The sequence below is a fragment of the Athene noctua genome, chromosome 21 (genome assembly GCF_965140245.1).
Source record: "Athene noctua chromosome 21, bAthNoc1.hap1.1, whole genome shotgun sequence".
In the NCBI taxonomy this organism is placed as follows: domain Eukaryota; kingdom Metazoa; phylum Chordata; class Aves; order Strigiformes; family Strigidae; genus Athene; species Athene noctua.
The window spans coordinates 235,084-251,117 of record NC_134057.1 but is presented as its reverse complement, the minus strand read 5'-3'; the positions used below and the strand labels follow the sequence as shown (position 1 = coordinate 251,117).

Below are 16,034 nucleotides of genomic sequence, written 5' to 3'. Positions count from 1 at the left end.
TCCTTTCTTCCTGTCCTTTCACCGTTGTCAGAGCTGTTGTCTCTGGGCTTGAAGCATGTGGCACAGGCCCCTGTTCCTGGTACTTCGCTTCGTGGCCTGTCCTGTGACCGGGGCATCAGGGTACCGGCCTCTCTCCCACCCCGCAGTCCCTCTGCATCTTCTCACTGAGGGAAAGGGATGTGAGCTTTGAAAATAAACTCTAAGGATAGAGGGAAATCCTGAGGAGACAGGCGGCCATCGGAGAGAGGAAGGTAACATCTCCTTGTCATAATGGTGGGACTCAGTGATCTTAAAGGTCTTTCCAACCTAAATGGTTCTATGATTCTTCCACTTGCTGACCCGCCTTTTCAGTTCCTTGGCAGGACGTGATTTATGGCGAGCACAAAGCCATTGTTGTGCACTGTTGAGGTGGGGGGGTGTGGGAGGGATGAAGCTTCACATTTGTTTTGAGGAGCGTGCCTGGGACTTCACCTTGAAGTCTTTTCCTCCGCTCATCAGGCAAGTGAGCGGGAGCGGCATCATTCAGAGCTGCAGGAGATACTGGAGCAGTGGGAAAAAGAGAAGGCGGAGACAGAAGGGGAGCACGAGAAGAAGGTGTGTGATACGAAGCAGAAAGTTGCTGCCATGTGAGCTCAGCGAGAGGAGGAACGAACCAGAGCCAAAAATGCCAAGCGAGAGGTAAAGACTGGGAAAGGAGAATTTGTGTAGCTGTTTTGCAAGGCTAGAGCCGTGGGAGATGTCGGGCTGTGTGGAGCATGCCCTACACGCTTTCTGCATTGAATTTGGTGAGGTGAAAGGCAAGCAGGGTTCTCTTTGGGACTAGGAATGAGACCTGTCAGAGGAAGCCGGGCAGAGGAATTTTAGCCAAAAGGAAAAAAAAATTTAAAGACTCCTCTGAAATATTTCTGAGCAGTAAACCAGGGGTGTCTTCTGGGCTGGTTTAAGTCACTTGCTGGTAAGCTGTTTTGTGCCCAGATCTCCTGTGCAACCCTGTCACACAGCGAGAGTCCTCCTTGTGTCCCCCCCCCAAAGTCCTCTTCACAGAGTCTGCCTGGGGACAGCAGTACCCCCAGCTGTGTCTGCAGGGATTGAAACGCCAGGGCAGTGCTCAGAGATGTCAGCGTGTCCCTGTAGTGTCAGTACTTTACCAAAGCCTAATGAATACCCTTAAAATGAAGTCATTTTCACCAGACCCCACTTGGAATACAACTCTGAGGGAGCTGCTGGCTTCAGCCCTCTGGCAGCCGCCCTGCGTTTTCTCTGCTGCTTAAGTGGGTGTAAAAGTCACTATTGAAAGACAAACAGGCCACAGCAGAAGGTGAGGGATACCCTCACCAGCAAGGGGAGACGTCTGAGAAGTGCCACACGTTTTCCTGTTAGGTGTTAGTTGTTTGCTGGAGGTTCAGTCACAGGGGGACTGTGTCTGGACAGTGTTTATGCTGCCAGTCTCTCTGAGGGAGCTGTGTCTGCGAGTGGCAGAGAAGGGCCTGGGAGAGCAGCAGCACAGCGCTTTGAGAGCGCCTCAGCCCACCGGTGTTGGAGCCTTGCCACACAAATTCTGTGTGGGAAGTTTAAACCTGTCTGCTCTTTGTTTCTGTGCAGGTCCTGCCAGAAAAGGAGCGTGAGAAGAGTGCTTTATTAGGGACACTGCTTCAGACTCAGGGAGAGCGAAGAGAAGCCAAGCAGCAGCTGGAGCAGCTCAGGCGGGAGGTGAAAGAGCAGCGCGAGGACGGGCAGGTAAGTCTGACTGGTCGGGTGGGTTGAAGGAACAGGCCGTTGGCAACTGGACGTAAGCCGAGAGAGGCTGAGAGAAGCAGGTAACACAGCGAAGGGCGGTAACAAGGACGTAAAGCCTAAGTGCTGAGTGAGGAGGCAGGGACTGTGCAGGCACTGAAAGCACCGAGCCTGATGAGCTCCAGAGACAGAGCAGCAACAGGGAGGAAGTGTTCGGTGGAAGCAGAGCTGGCTAGAAAAGCAGAAGTGGCTGAATGAATGGGATTCTGAGACAGAAAGACGAGAAAGCTGAACCTGCTGGCAGGTCCCCATAGCTTGCTCTCCATTTGTGTTTGCAGAACGTCACAGAAAAACTGCAAGCAGGGCTGCAGGAAACTCAGAGTAAGATGCAGGCAGTGGAGAAGAGGCACAAGGAAGAAATCAAACCCATGAAAGAGGAAATTACTGTCCTCCTTCAGCAGAGGGACGCTCTGCAAAACCAGGTGAGTGCAGCAGCAATAGCTGCTGCAGTCATCCCCGGGGTGGTCTCTGCCCGTGGCAGAGCAGCCGGCGGTGGGGTCGGTCCCTCTGGCTGCCATCACGCTGTGGTCTCCATCTCAGCTGGGCCGCAGGAGACTGACCGGCAGCTGCTGCCCTGACACAGGGGCTGCTCTTTTTGCCTGTTGGCCAGCACTGCCCAGAGGGGATTTCTGCTGGCCTGTTACTGCTAGCCTTTGTGCTAGCCTTGTGTTACTGCTAGCCTTGTGCTTCTGCTTTTTCAGATGAACGTGGTGACCCACTTAGAATTTTAAACAAGCCAGCTGTATCCATTGTGAGTCTGGTGCTTTGATGAAAGGATGAAATTTAAGGTTGTACTTTCCTCACAGTGTATGATATGGCTGATGTGGCTGACAGTGGCGAGCTGTCGTCTTTGACTGCTCTGTTGTGTTTTAGTTAGGTCAAAGAGTTGACATCTCAACTAGCAGCCTCCGAAGAGTCCCAGCAAGTGATTGGCCGCCAGGCTTAGCAAGGTCTGAGTGAGGCTCAGGAGCTGTCAAGGCAGAAGGTGCTGGAGGTTGTCACCTCCAGAAGATCCTGGAGGAGAAGAGGAGTCAATGGGAGAAGGTCGAACATCAGAGCAAGGAGCTGCAAGGGTGTCTGGGGGCATCATTAAAATGACCAGTATAACAGACGTGGAGAGACCACAGGCCTCCGTAAGAGCAGGAGAATATTGTTTATATTAGTGGTGGTTTTTTACTTTTTAAGTTTAACTTTTCCAGTTGCATCCTTCTGAATAATAGGACACCTGGGATTTCCCCCTCCTGGACGTTGGGGTCCCCCCTAGGTCCCCTCTGTCCCCCGCAGCCTGTGGGCCCGTCGGTTGAGCCGTCTGAGCAACCGGGTGACACGGCCGGCTGGGGATGGGGACGGTGACACCAAGCCCCTGTGCCCCTCCAGCTGCTGCTGGCTGGCTGCCTGCACTGGCACGCTTCGGGGGGGGCCTCTGCCACACTCATGTCCCTTCCTGTACCGATCTAGTCCCCGTCCCCACCGCTGTTCTTGTCCCCATATCCCTGTCCTCATCCCATCCCTGTTCTTGTCCCCATTCCTTCTCTGTCCTGGTCCCTGTCCCCACCCCTGCCCTTGTCCCAGTTCCTGGGGGGTGCTGGTCCTGCCCTGCAGGGGACCAAGATACCTGTGGACACCTGTGCCCCCCCAGGGAGTGGCTGTCCCAGCTGGTCGCTTGCTGAGTTGGGCAATAAAATCCCTTCTGTGTCCGTCTTGTCCTTCCATGTGTTTCGTGTGTGTCCCAAGTGTCCCCCCCATGTCCCTGGTGTCCCCAACGAGGCTGACAGCTTCATAGGAGCCTTTTAGTGGGGAGTGGGAGGGGTCTTGTCCCCCTCAATTCTTCTTGAGCCTGGAGACCTGAGCCAACACCCACAGAGTAGCAGGTGGCTGCTGGGACAGGGGGGCTCAGGGACACCCTGCCCCCCACAAGGGACCCTGCCCCCCGGGACCTGTTGCGGATGAAAGTATTGACGTGGTAATGATTTAATAAGAAATCTGGATTTATTAATAGCAGCAATTTATCATTACAAAATCATTCAGAAATGTTGAAAGAAAGAGAAGCGACTTATTTACAGATTCTAAAATGACAAGATGCACCCTAACTTACTTAATGGTACCTTAATTTACACATATATACATGCACCTACACACATGGACAAACACGCACCGAGGCAAAAGTATTTGGCTTCAGTAGAGCATGTTCCCACACCCCAGTAAGCAGAGACAGAACGGGTGAAAGAGAAGCGAGCTCAAAGAAGAATTTCCCTCCTCTCGAGTTTAGAGCAAATACCCCCAAGGCCTCGGCGTTCCTCAAGGGGCGATAACTGAGACCCGAGCGGGTGGGCTTCGCCCCGGCCTTCCCTCAGCTCTGGCAGCAGAAACACCGTGAGGGTTTTGGTACCCGGGAGGCTCCCAGCTCAGGGGAGACGCTGGTCACAGGCCCCTGCCAGCCAGGAGAGCTCAAAGGGTCTCCCTGGTGGTCACAGTTTAGAGGGTCTGAGATAACTGACTTCTGTCAGATCCCTCCTGGTGCCTTTGGGCAAGAACTTGATGAATGTGCAGCTCTGTTACTGTTCATCTGCCCCCTCCCAGGCACAGGTGGGCCAGGCCCTCGGGAGCTGATGGGCCACTTTAACTGTTTCCCGGCAAGGGGGAGGGCCGGAGCCAGGCGCCTTATCCTTACCGGTCCCTATCTCCAGAGATGGGGGTACAGCTCGGGGAGGGGCTGGGATCAACCCAGCACCAAGCAGCCCAACCAGGAGGGGCGGGGAGGGGTAGAATTGCATCACTACACCATCAGATTGACACAAGGCTTTCAATTTCCCTGAGTAACTCCTTGGATCTGACTTCTCACGGCTGGCTTTTCCAGCATATGCACTTAGCAAGGCAGAAGGGAGGATGTAGGGGGCCTCATCCTCAGGGGTGCACAGTGACAAAGGAAACAGGTGACAGCCAGACAGGTTTGGGGCGCTTCGTTAGCCCTCACGAGGCTGGGGGAGGGACTTGGGGACATCCCTGTCACCGCTGCCACCCCCGCTCCCCCCGCCCGGTCAGCGCACACTCCATGGTGCCCGCTTGGACGCCGTCCCCTGCCGCCTGGCCGTCAGCCCAGCCGTGATTCCTCATGCCCAGCAGCGAGTGTCCCTGTCCCCCCCCTTCCTGCCTCTCATCTGGGAAACAAGACCCACTGCCCTGTCCCCATCCCCTCCCCGCTGTCACCCCCTGAAACCCCCCCTTGTGCTCCCCAAATTCCTGCCCCCCCTTTTATGTATCCTCCATCCCAAAGATCCTCCACGAGGCTCCGCAAACTCCCACGGCCCCTCCCCACCGCCGGCCGGGCTGCACCCCCACCATCACACCCCCCTGGATGCCTGGGTCCCTCGGGGGGGGGTACAGGTGACCTTGAGCCCCCCCTTGCGGGAGAGCTGAGCACGCACACAACCAGTGTGATCAAGCAATGCCCGTTTGTTACAACTCAGAAAGCCCTTTTACACTGTTCTCCCGCACACGTGAGTAACACGCAGTACAAGTCCTCAAGACTGGACAGGTAACTTAGCCCGCGCTTTAAACCTTCTTAGGACTGGATAAAAAGTGCCACATCAGCCGTGCCAGGCTTCCCGCCCTGTGGAACTTCCTCTTCCGTCCCAACCCCTGCCGGGGGTTGTTTGTCTCGTCGAGTTTCTCCCCCCTCATTCAGGGTCACATCCTTATCGCATTCTTGCTCGGCTGAGGCTCTTATCAGTCCTGTTCTCACGCAGGATTGCTCACATGGCCATTCTCTCACAGAAAGCCCTCTAGAATCCCAACAGCCCCTGTCCGTGCAGGCACCTGCTACGTGCTGTGGGCGCTGGCTGAGGCCTCGAGGCCCAAGAACTGGGGGGGCTGGGACACACACACACCCCCCGCTCCCCAGTAAAAGGCTCCTGTGAAGCCTTTGGCCCTGTTGGAGACACTGGGGACATGGTGGGGGTTGATACACACACACACACGTCATTCCTGCGGTCTATGGGCCATCCCTCCAAAACGTGTCCCGAGTTCATTCAGCCCATAGCTCTGGGTTCTCTGCTGTGACCGTCCGTCACAGCAGGAGGGACGAGGCAGACCTGGCTCCGTCGGTGACGGGGTGACGTCGGAGAGACACCGCAGAGGAGGGCGCGTAGTCTCTGCTGCGTTTGGAGCTCAGGGCGGGTGGACGTGGTGTGCTCCACGCTCACGTTCTGGGAGCTGAAGATGTCGACTTCGAGGAAGCTGCTGGGCACTATTGCTGGAACTGGTCCTGACTCACCAGTTTCTCTTTCATTAACCTGGGAGATTCTCAGTATAATGCCACCACTATTATAGATGTCAACCACAGTGAAAACTGAGCTGGGGTTTGGTGCACGAGAAGGACAGTTGCCAACCGCCACACAAAGCATGACCCAGAAAGGTAACAACACACTCAAGGCAGAAACCAAACCCAAACCTCTCGAAGCCCAGAACCGTTTGCAGGAGTTCAGCTTAACATCGGTTGGAAGCTGCCTCCTGCCTCGACCCCCCTCAGCCTTCCCCCTTCAACACCAGCACATCCCCGGGCTCCCTTTAACACAGCAGAGGGAGAAGGTCTGTGCTCTCGGCCTGGGGTCGAAGCACCACGATGCACCCGCGGCCACACGCTCTTGTGAGGCTGAAACTGCTCTGCCCCAACCGCAGAGCCCGCCAGTCTCTGCAGCCTTCCCACCCCTCAGAACCGAGGGAGGGAAAGACCAGCAATATCTTGGGTGGCCAGAGGGAGCCAGACTCACCCTGTCCAGAGCCCAGTGCGTTACCCAGGGGACTCACTGCGGCAGGACAGGAGCAGGGAAGATGAGCGGGCAGTTGGGTAACGTGCACAGCAGTAACGCCCAGTCAGAGTGGCCAAACCCCCCGTCACTTCATCCTGAAACCTGGAGTTTAGTTCAAAGGTAATCAGGTTATGCATGCTCGTTCTGATTGTAAACATTCTGGAGAAAGGTTATCACGTGGCATTGCATTGCAGTCAGAATTTAAGTACAGAAATCGGGGAAAGGTTGTGCCTCGCCCAGTGACTGCCAAAGGAGGCTCTATACAGCTCTTCAGCGCCGACACAGGCGGATCTCGAGTCCCAGCTGAACTCTCTGCAGCTTTTTCAGCGCTACTGAGCTCTCTGACGCAGCACACCACCACACAGAAGTCTGTGCGGGTTGACACCGCAGCCTCACTTACAGCCTAGAAAAATAACGCCTCCTGACTGGGCGCGCTGGCTGAGGCGCCCAGCGGGCCCGGCTGGAATCACTGCAGGAGCCCAAGGGACCACCAGCCCCCGCGCCCCCGGCCCAGGCAGCGCTCGGCAGCCCCAGGCACACTGAGCCTCTCGGCCCTCGGCAAGTGTGAAAATCACCCCCAGAGCTCAGGAATCTGATCCACAGGCACAAGGCACACGTGCAAAAATATCATCTAGATTGATCTTCAGTTTATCTCCCCTTGCTTTGTCAACGTACAACCCCAGATGAACCCGGGAACTGAGGGAAAGCAGAGTCCTCTCTCCCTGGGAGGCAAATCCAAGGGCTCCTTCCCTCCATCGCTCCGGCTCAGGAGCGGAGTTTAAGATGTGGGATGGGCGAGAGCTGAGCCGCTGTCCCCCACTGCTCCCGGGGCAATGGAGCCCTCGCCACATGTAACGCCTCGACAGAACTGGGGAGCCCCGAGCCCGGGGCTCGTCAGCAGCGGGGACAGCGAGCGGAGACCCCGCTGCGCTCCCCTGGCACAGCCTGACAGGCCCAGCCCGGCCCCAGCCAGCCCCCCCTGCCCTCTCTCCTCCCGCCAAGGGCTGCAAACAGAACTCGAGAGGAGCTCAGAACAGCTTCCTTGTGCCAGCAAAAAACCAGGGTCACCTTCTCCCCAAAACCACATATTTACCCACCACTTTTTCCTACTGAATGACATATTCATTCAGGTTGGAAAAGCCCCTCGGGATCCTTGAGTCCAACCCTCAGCCCGACTCTACAAAGTTCTCCCTACCCCACATCCCCCACAGCTCATCCCAACGGCCCTTCAACACACCCGGGGGTGGGGACAAAGAATGGTGAAGAAGTGCAGTCCTGAAAAATTTCTTTTATAAAAATAATTTTTAAAATCTATGTTACTAGGAGATGCTTCCAAATCAAACAGAACTAATGCACCCCCACTTCCCACAGCAAAACATGGCACATTTCTGGGAAGACAAGAACCCCGAGATGCTGCAGCTCTTCCTCTGGGTGACCCGTCTCCCCAGTCTCTGCTCCCAGCAGAGCAGCTTCGGGCTCCCTGACACCGGCTGCTGCGGAGCAAGACTGAGAGCCCTGGGGCAAGGTCCGGTCCGAGAGCCCTGGGGCAAGGTCCGACAGCTTCCGGCTGCTCTTCGCCCGGCACCCAGCAGAGTCCTGCCCGTTTGTTGGTTCTCAGGCCAGCTGCACCTGCAGGAGGGACGCCTGGAAGAGGCAAAAGGCCGAGCTCAGACAAGCCCACAGCGCCAGGACCATCTGCTGCTCCGCGGCTCCAGCTGCACCTTCTGCCTCCAGCCCTGACCAACACTGTGTCCTTGTGCGGGGGGAGTAGCAGGTTCCCAGAGTCCCCTCAGCCCAGCTCAGATGATCAACAATTCCAGTTTCTACTGGTCACACAAGGCAGTGAAGAACTGCTCTGTTAGGGTCTGGCTTAAAAACCTGACAGTGAGCACACGAGAAGGGAGCAAACCCTCATTTCCTCTAACTTTAGAGCATTGCACAAATGAGCAGAGCGTAACTCCATGAGGACTGCCAAGGCCCTGACAATCCTCAACCTCTACCAGTTCCTGGCAACACAGGGTGGTGCCTGCTGGGCTTTTTGGTGGGACAGACCCCGCTGCTCCCACCCCCGGTAGGTTTGCAGTGCGGTGCAGCCACAGCACCTCTGGCACGCTGCCCTCTGCCTGCTCTGGAGAGCGGGAGACACCAGCTCTGGGAGCAGCGCTCCGTGCTTTGCTGTTGGGGGGAAACAGCTCAGGGCAGAGGCTTTCCTCTGTCCTCAGAGTGACGCGTGCTCTGCCAAGGGCCGTGTTCCCCATGGGAATGCCACCCCCAACCTCAAGCTAGGAGTATGAAAATATTCTCTTGGCAAGGGAACTCAAGTAACAGAAGCAATTCCTAAAGGAGTTTTGTGGCTTATGGAACCTGCTACATTTGAATTACGGTACCAAGGTCTGTCAACATAAAGCCAGACCAGATGAAGAGGGCAACCCTGACCTACTAAGCATCAAGAGCAGACTAGATGTGAAACCCAGGCAGCCAGCTCTGTAAAGGGAATTTCTTCCCCTCCCTTTCCCACCATGCCTGACCTTTAGGCAGTCAGAGACTAGACCCAGGTGGATGATGGCGTTTGGCCATGGCCAACAGCTGTGTCTGACGGGGCCCTCCCAGCGCCGGCTGCACTCACGTCCTGACACCAAACAGAACTCGGGCTTAGCGCCGTGCAAAGCTGTGCCCATCAGTGCACAGCAGCTTTGGATGGGAGCTTTCCTACGCCTCACCTGGTTCTGCAGCTCAGCTCATCAGTGACAGCAGCGAGCCTGAGACTCCTCCTGCAAAGAAAACACAAGAATTTCTTTATAGTCTCCAGTCTGGTCAGGGCCATGGTCTGTACTCAACTTCTATCGGGTCTATACTGGGGGGCTGCTGCCACTGGGATTTGCCATCGTTCCTCCGTATGGGCAGACCTTCCTCTCAGCAAAAAAGATCCTGTTCTCACCTCTCTAGGAGCAGGGATCTTGTGCTGCTCAGAGAGGGAAAATCCTCATGCATCTGGCAGTGACCGACATCTCTTCAGTTCCTCCGTTCACGCTCCACCTGCACGTCGGACAGGAGAAAGGGTCACAGAAAGCTGCCACCAAACAAGGAGCGAAAGGACTCTGGACACCATGGCAAGGAGATTCCTGCTCAGAGACACTAACTGCCCCAGGGAACAGCGAGGGCAAAAAGCACTCCAAGTAGACTATGGAAGAGAAAGAGCAAGAGGAAGAAGTTCCTGACACGAAAGTGACAAATGTGTGCATGTGGGGACACTGGGGCAAGAAGGGTGGTACTAAAGTGAATGTGCATTTGAGACAGCAATGGGGTGGGAGAAGAGAGAGAAAATACCAAAGTGTGTGTCCACAGGAGAAAGCGGGAGAGGGAAGGAAACAAGCAGAGGGCTCCAAAGTGCTGTCTGTGGAAGTGTGTTGTGTTCTAGAGGACCGTGAGGCTTTGCAGAGGCACTGAAACCGGTTTTACCTGCTCGAGAGCCCTCCTGAGCCCAGCAATGAGTTGCTTCAGCTTCGTCTTCTCACACTCCAGCCTTGCAACTGCTTGCTGCAGACGTCCCAGCCGCTGCGACAGGAGTCTCTTCTCCGAGAGCCACGAGACCTGCTCCCCTTCTGCAGCAGCCTGATGGGCACAGAGAGGGGATCACGTGAGCTGGTGCCACATCAGGGTTGGAAGGGCCGGAATCAACGAGTTGGGGAGAGTGACCACCCCAAGGCATGGACAGTGCTAAGCCCCTTCTCCTCCTCCTGGTCCACAGGCCCAGACAACACTCTCCCTTCCTAGGGGCCCTCCTCCACATCACCTTGGAGAAATCCACACAAATGTGCCTTTGTGCTTTTTGGACCACAGCACAAGGACATCCTGAATGCACAAGGAAGCCGTTAACCCCATCAGGCAACGGGACAAGTTCAATTCTTTTCATTACACTGGAAAAGCTCTACCTCAGAAGTCTAAATCTCCGAAAGCACCCTCTAAGCACCATCAGTGCACCTGCTGCTCAGCCACTGTGATACAATTCTACTAAGTTTAGTACATTACTCTGGTCAATTTGCCCTTTCCTTTCCATGCCAAATCCCAACCACAACATGATGTACGCTGAAATCCTTGTTCAAGGCAGTGATGCATATTTGTTACTGTATCTGTTCATGTTTCAGAGGCTGCGACTGATTCCTGAAAGAGTTTTCTCTCCTATACCAGTTTTTCTTCAACTGCTTGCAGTCTGTCCTGTTCCTGCTGTGAAACAGGGAGGAAAAGACTCAATGACTTAGTTTTCATACTAGATTTGAACTCCTGCTCCAGTGGCAGTCAAGGGCTGAAGTTTAAGCTTTTAGTAGAAAATTCAAGCTATTCAGCTGGTTTCCCTGTTCAATATAAGTTTTTTTAATGTCACTCAAAAGAGATTTGAGAACTGTATTGTATTTATCCAGCTCTGTCCTGACTCATTTTTGGTCCTGTACGAACAGCTGCGCTGGCCCAAGGTCCCGGCTGGTGCCCTGGGTGTGCCGGTGCTGGACGTGCGTACCCAGGGCAGGGAGCCCAACAGTGGGGAGACACACGACACCTCCCCTCCCCAGCCCAGCGCTGTCCCAGCTTGTCAGACCTCTCACAGTCCCCACCCGAGCCCACACGGACGTGCTGTATTTACAGCACCCTGTGCCAAGGCGTCCCGCAGGCCGGCTCTGGGGCCAGCACAGCACCTCCCGTGCCGCGCAGCACGGCTCTGGCTCCGTCAGACGGCTCCTGGAAACAGCGACCGACCGCGGCCCCCTCCTGCCTCTCAGGGTGCTGCAGACCTTTCCCCTGCTGCCCTTTAGCTGAGTCTGTCCCAGCTCACTCTGCCAGTCCTATCGGCCTTTCTGCCCTTCTCTGAACTTCTGGGACGTTCGAGGAGCCACCAGAACTGCAGCCAGGATTGAAAGTCCAGACTAAGCATGATTTAGGCAACAGCACAATGGGGTTCTCTCGATTAGGGAGGAAGGGAAGAGAGAAAAACCCTGACGTTTGATTTCCCATTTTTGGGGCTGGGGTTGTTTTGGACCTCTACTGTGCAGCGTTTTCATGGTACCATCCTCCAGACTCACACCATGCCCTCTGGAAGGAGTGATGGCCAGAGCACAGACTGTCACTCTGCGTTTCACATCAGGACTAGCTGTCCCCTTGCAGGCAGACATATTTATCTGGACAGCACTTCTGTTTCTCTAATGTCTCTATTTTTTTCCCACTGTCTGCTCTCAGATGGCAATGGAGAACAGCTTCCTATTATTAGCAAACTTTTCTATTCTCACCCCTTTTTACTCATCCAGATATTTAGAAATCTAAATATGGATTTGGACACAAATAATAGCCCAAACCATGCAATGGAAATACAGACAAGTTTGAAAATTACTTTGACTTAAGCTTCAAGGGCAGAAATCATCAAAATAGAGGAAAACAAACACCCTGAATCTTAACTGAATTTTATATGACTAGGGAATCTTTTCCTACTTATTCAGAAGGATGCAACTGGAAAAGTTAAACTTAAAAAGTAAAAAACCACCACTGATATAAACAATATTCTCCTGCTCTTACGGAGGCCTGTGGTCTCTCCACAACGTCTGTTATACTGGTCATTTTAATGATCCCCCCAGACACCCTTGCAGCTCCTTGCTCTGATGTTCGACCTTCTCCCATTGACTCCTCTTCTCCTCCAGGATCTTCTGGAGGTGACAACCTCCAGCACCTTCTGCCTTGACAGCTCCTGAGCCTCACTCAGACCTTGCTAAGCCTGGCGGCCAATCACTTGCTGGGACTCTTCGGAGGCTGCTAGTTGAGATGTCAACTCTTTGACCTAACTAAAACACAACAGAGCAGTCAAAGACGACAGCTTGCCACTGTCAGCCACATCAGCCATATCATACACTGTGAGGAAAGTACAACCTTAAATTTCATCCTTTCATCAAAGCACCAGACTCACAATGGATACAGCTGGCTTGTTTAAAATTCTAAGTGGGTCACCACGTTCATCTGAAAAAGCAGAAGCACAAGGCTAGCAGTAACACAAGGCTAGCACAAAGGCTAGCAGTAACAGGCCAGCAGAAATCCCCTCTGGGGAGTGCTGGCCAACAGGCAAAAAGAGCAGCCCCTGTGTCAGGGCAGCAGCTGCCGGTCAGTCTCCTGCGGCCCAGCTGAGATGGAGACCACAGCGTGATGGCAGCCAGAGGGACCGACCCCACCGCCGGCTGCTCTGCCACGGGCAGAGACCACCCCGGGGATGACTGCAGCAGCTATTGCTGCTGCACTCACCTGGTTTTGCAGAGCGTCCCTCTGCTGAAGGAGAACAGTAATTTCCTCTTTCATGGGTTTGATTTCTTCCTTGTGCCTCTTCTCCACTGCCTGCATCTCACTCTGAGTTTCCTGCAGCCCTGCTTGCAGTTTTTCTGTGACGTTCTGCAAACACAAATGGAGAGCAAGCTACGGGGACCTGCCAGCAGGTTCAGCTTTCTCGTCTTTCTGTCTCAGAATCCCATTCATTCAGCCACTTCTGCTTTTCTAGCCAGCTCTGCTTCCACCGAACACTTCCTCCCTGTTGCTGCTCTGTCTCTGGAGCTCATCAGGCTCGGTGCTTTCAGTGCCTGCAGCAGTCCCTGCCTCCTCACTCAGCACTTAGGCTTTACGTCCTTGTTACCGCCCTTCGCTGTGTTACCTGCTTCTCTCAGCCTCTCTCAGCTTACGTCCAGTTGCCAACGGCCTGTTCCTTCAACCCACCCGACCAGTCAGACTTACCTGCCCGTCCTCGCGCTGCTCTTTCACCTCCCGCCTGAGCTGCTCCAGCTGCTGGTTGGCTTCTCTTCGCTCTCCCTGAGTCTGAAGCAGTGTCCCTAATAAAGCACTCTTCTCACGCTCCTTTTCTGGCAGGACCTGCACAGAAACAAAGAGCAGACAGGTTTAAACTTCCCACACAGAATTTGTGTGGCAAGGCTCCAACACCGGTGGGCTGAGGCGCTCTCAAAGCGCTGTGCTGCTGCTCTCCCAGGCCCTTCTCTGCCACTCGCAGACACAGCTCCCTCAGAGAGACTGGCAGCATAAACACTGTCCAGACACAGTCCCCCTGTGACTGAACCTCCAGCAAACAGCTAACACCTAACAGGAAAACGTGTGGCACTTCTCAGACGTCTCCCCTTGCTGGTGAGGGTATCCCTCACCTTCTGCTGTGGCCTGTTTGTCTTTCAATAGTGACTTTTACACCCACTTAAGCAGCAGAGAAAACGCAGGGCGGCTGCCAGAGGGCTGAAGCCAGCAGCTCCCTCAGAGTTGTATTCCAAGTGGGGTCTGGTGAAAATGACTTCATTTTAAGGGTATTCATTAGGCTTTGGTAAAGTACTGACACTACAGGGACACGCTGACATCTCTGAGCACTGCCCTGGCGTTTCAATCCCTGCAGACACAGCTGGGGGTACTGCTGTCCCCAGGCAGACTCTGTGAAGAGGACTTTGGGGGGGGACACAAGGAGGACTCTCGCTGTGTGACAGGGTTGCACAGGAGATCTGGGCACAAAACAGCTTACCAGCAAGTGACTTAAACCAGCCCAGAAGACACCCCTGGTTTACTGCTCAGAAATATTTCAGAGGAGTCTTTAAATTTTTTTTTCCTTTTGGCTAAAATTCCTCTGCCCGGCTTCCTCTGACAGGTCTCATTCCTAGTCCCAAAGAGAACCCTGCTTGCCTTTCACCTCACCAAATTCAATGCAGAAAGCGTGTAGGGCATGCTCCACACAGCCCGACATCTCCCACGGCTCTAGCCTTGCAAAACAGCTACACAAATTCTCCTTTCCCAGTCTTTACCTCTCGCTTGGCATTTTTGGCTCTGGTTCGTTCCTCCTCTCGCTGAGCTCACATGGCAGCAACTTTCTGCTTCGTATCACACACCTTCTTCTCGTGCTCCCCTTCTGTCTCCGCCTTCTCTTTTTCCCACTGCTCCAGTATCTCCTGCAGCTCTGAATGATGCCGCTCCCGCTCACTTGCCTGATGAGCGGAGGAAAAGACTTCAAGGTGAAGTCCCAGGCACGCTCCTCAAAACAAATGTGAAGCTTCATCCCTCCCACACCCCCCCACCTCAACAGTGCACAACAATGGCTTTGTGCTCGCCATAAATCACGTCCTGCCAAGGAACTGAAAAGGCGGGTCAGCAAGTGGAAGAATCATAGAACCATTTAGGTTGGAAAGACCTTTAAGATCACTGAGTCCCACCATTATGACAAGGAGATGTTACCTTCCTCTCTCCGATGGCCGCCTGTCTCCTCAGGATTTCCCTCTATCCTTAGAGTTTATTTTCAAAGCTCACATCCCTTTCCCTCAGTGAGAAGATGCAGAGGGACTGCGGGGTGGGAGAGAGGCCGGTACCCTGATGCCCCGGTCACAGGACAGGCCACGAAGCGAAGTACCAGGAACAGGGGCCTGTGCCACATGCTTCAAGCCCAGAGACAACAGCTCTGACAACGGTGAAAGGACAGGAAGAAAGGAAGAAAGTTCCCGTGACTGCAGGTGGCAGCAACGTGAGGAGTGCACTTCATGGCAGACGGGAGTCTGGTAAGATCCTGCCCCTTTCTGCCAGGCTTTGGCTGGGGAGCTCCCAACCTCCAGCTAAAGTCGCCTTCGGCCCGCACTGAACCGGTGGGGCTTTTCCTGTCCGGGCAGAGTCCCTTGGGTCTTCCCGTGCCTCCAGGTACGAGGGTTAGGGGTTGGGGTAGGGGATAGAGGTTGGAGGACAGGGGCAGGCGGTTAGGGTTTAGGGGTGGTGGGTGTGGGTTAGGGGTTTAGGGTTAGGCTTGGGGTTGGTTTAGGGCTTGGGGGTTAAGGATTAAGGGTTGGTGTTAGGGGGTTGGGGGTTAAGCTAAGGTTAGTGTTAGGGGTTGGGGGTAGGGAGTTAGGGGTTACTGGTTGGGGGTTAGGGGTTACTGGTTAGGGGCTGGGGGGTTAGCGGTTAGAGGTTGGGGTGGGGGGTTAAGGGTTGCGGGTAGGTTGGGGGTTAGGCTTAAGGTTAGTGTTAGGGGTTGGGGTAGGGGGTTAAGGGTTGGGGGTCAGTGGTCAGGGTTAGGCTTGGGGTTTAGGGTTAGGGATTAGGGGTTTGGGTTAGTGGTTGGGGCTTGGCGGTTAAGGGTTGGGGTTAAAGATTAGGGGTTAGTGGTTGGGGGTGAGGTTGGAGTTGGGGTTAGGGCTATAGGTTGTGGTTTGGGGTTAGGATTGTGGGTTGGGGGTTCGGGGTTTTGGTTATGTGTTACGTGTTGGGTTTGGGGGTCAAGGGTTTGGGGATTAGCAGTTGTGCGTTAGAGTTGGGGTTTGGTGTTAGGGGTTAATGGTTGGGGGTGGGGGCTAGGGGCTAGGGTAGGGCTAGGGGGCTGGGGGTTAGGGGTTGGGGGACAGGATTGAGGTTTGGGTTAGTGTGGGGGTTGGGGGCTGGGGTGTT

General features: G+C 54.6%; 3 long non-coding RNA genes across 3 annotated transcripts; 1 reads left to right on the top strand and 2 right to left on the bottom strand.

Moving 5' to 3' along the window:
- On the top strand, nt 1–2,582 carry LOC141969045 (uncharacterized). The gene is made up of 5 exons (XR_012634981.1): nt 1–251; nt 499–678; nt 1,603–1,737; nt 2,073–2,216; nt 2,496–2,582. It is a non-coding gene; the product is annotated as an uncharacterized LOC141969045 (long non-coding RNA).
- A 5,423-nt stretch (nt 2,583–8,005) lies between these two features.
- LOC141968904 (uncharacterized) lies at nt 8,006–10,208 on the bottom strand. The gene is made up of 4 exons (XR_012634957.1): nt 10,062–10,208; nt 9,541–9,638; nt 9,323–9,373; nt 8,006–8,246 (listed from the first exon to the last, which is right to left on the bottom strand). It is a non-coding gene; the product is annotated as an uncharacterized LOC141968904 (long non-coding RNA).
- Nucleotides 10,209–12,931: 2,723 nt separating this feature from the next.
- Nucleotides 12,932–14,589, bottom strand: LOC141969063 (uncharacterized). The gene is made up of 3 exons (XR_012634983.1): nt 14,414–14,589; nt 13,356–13,490; nt 12,932–13,019 (listed from the first exon to the last, which is right to left on the bottom strand). It is a non-coding gene; the product is annotated as an uncharacterized LOC141969063 (long non-coding RNA).
- Nucleotides 14,590–16,034: the final 1,445 nt, after the last annotated feature.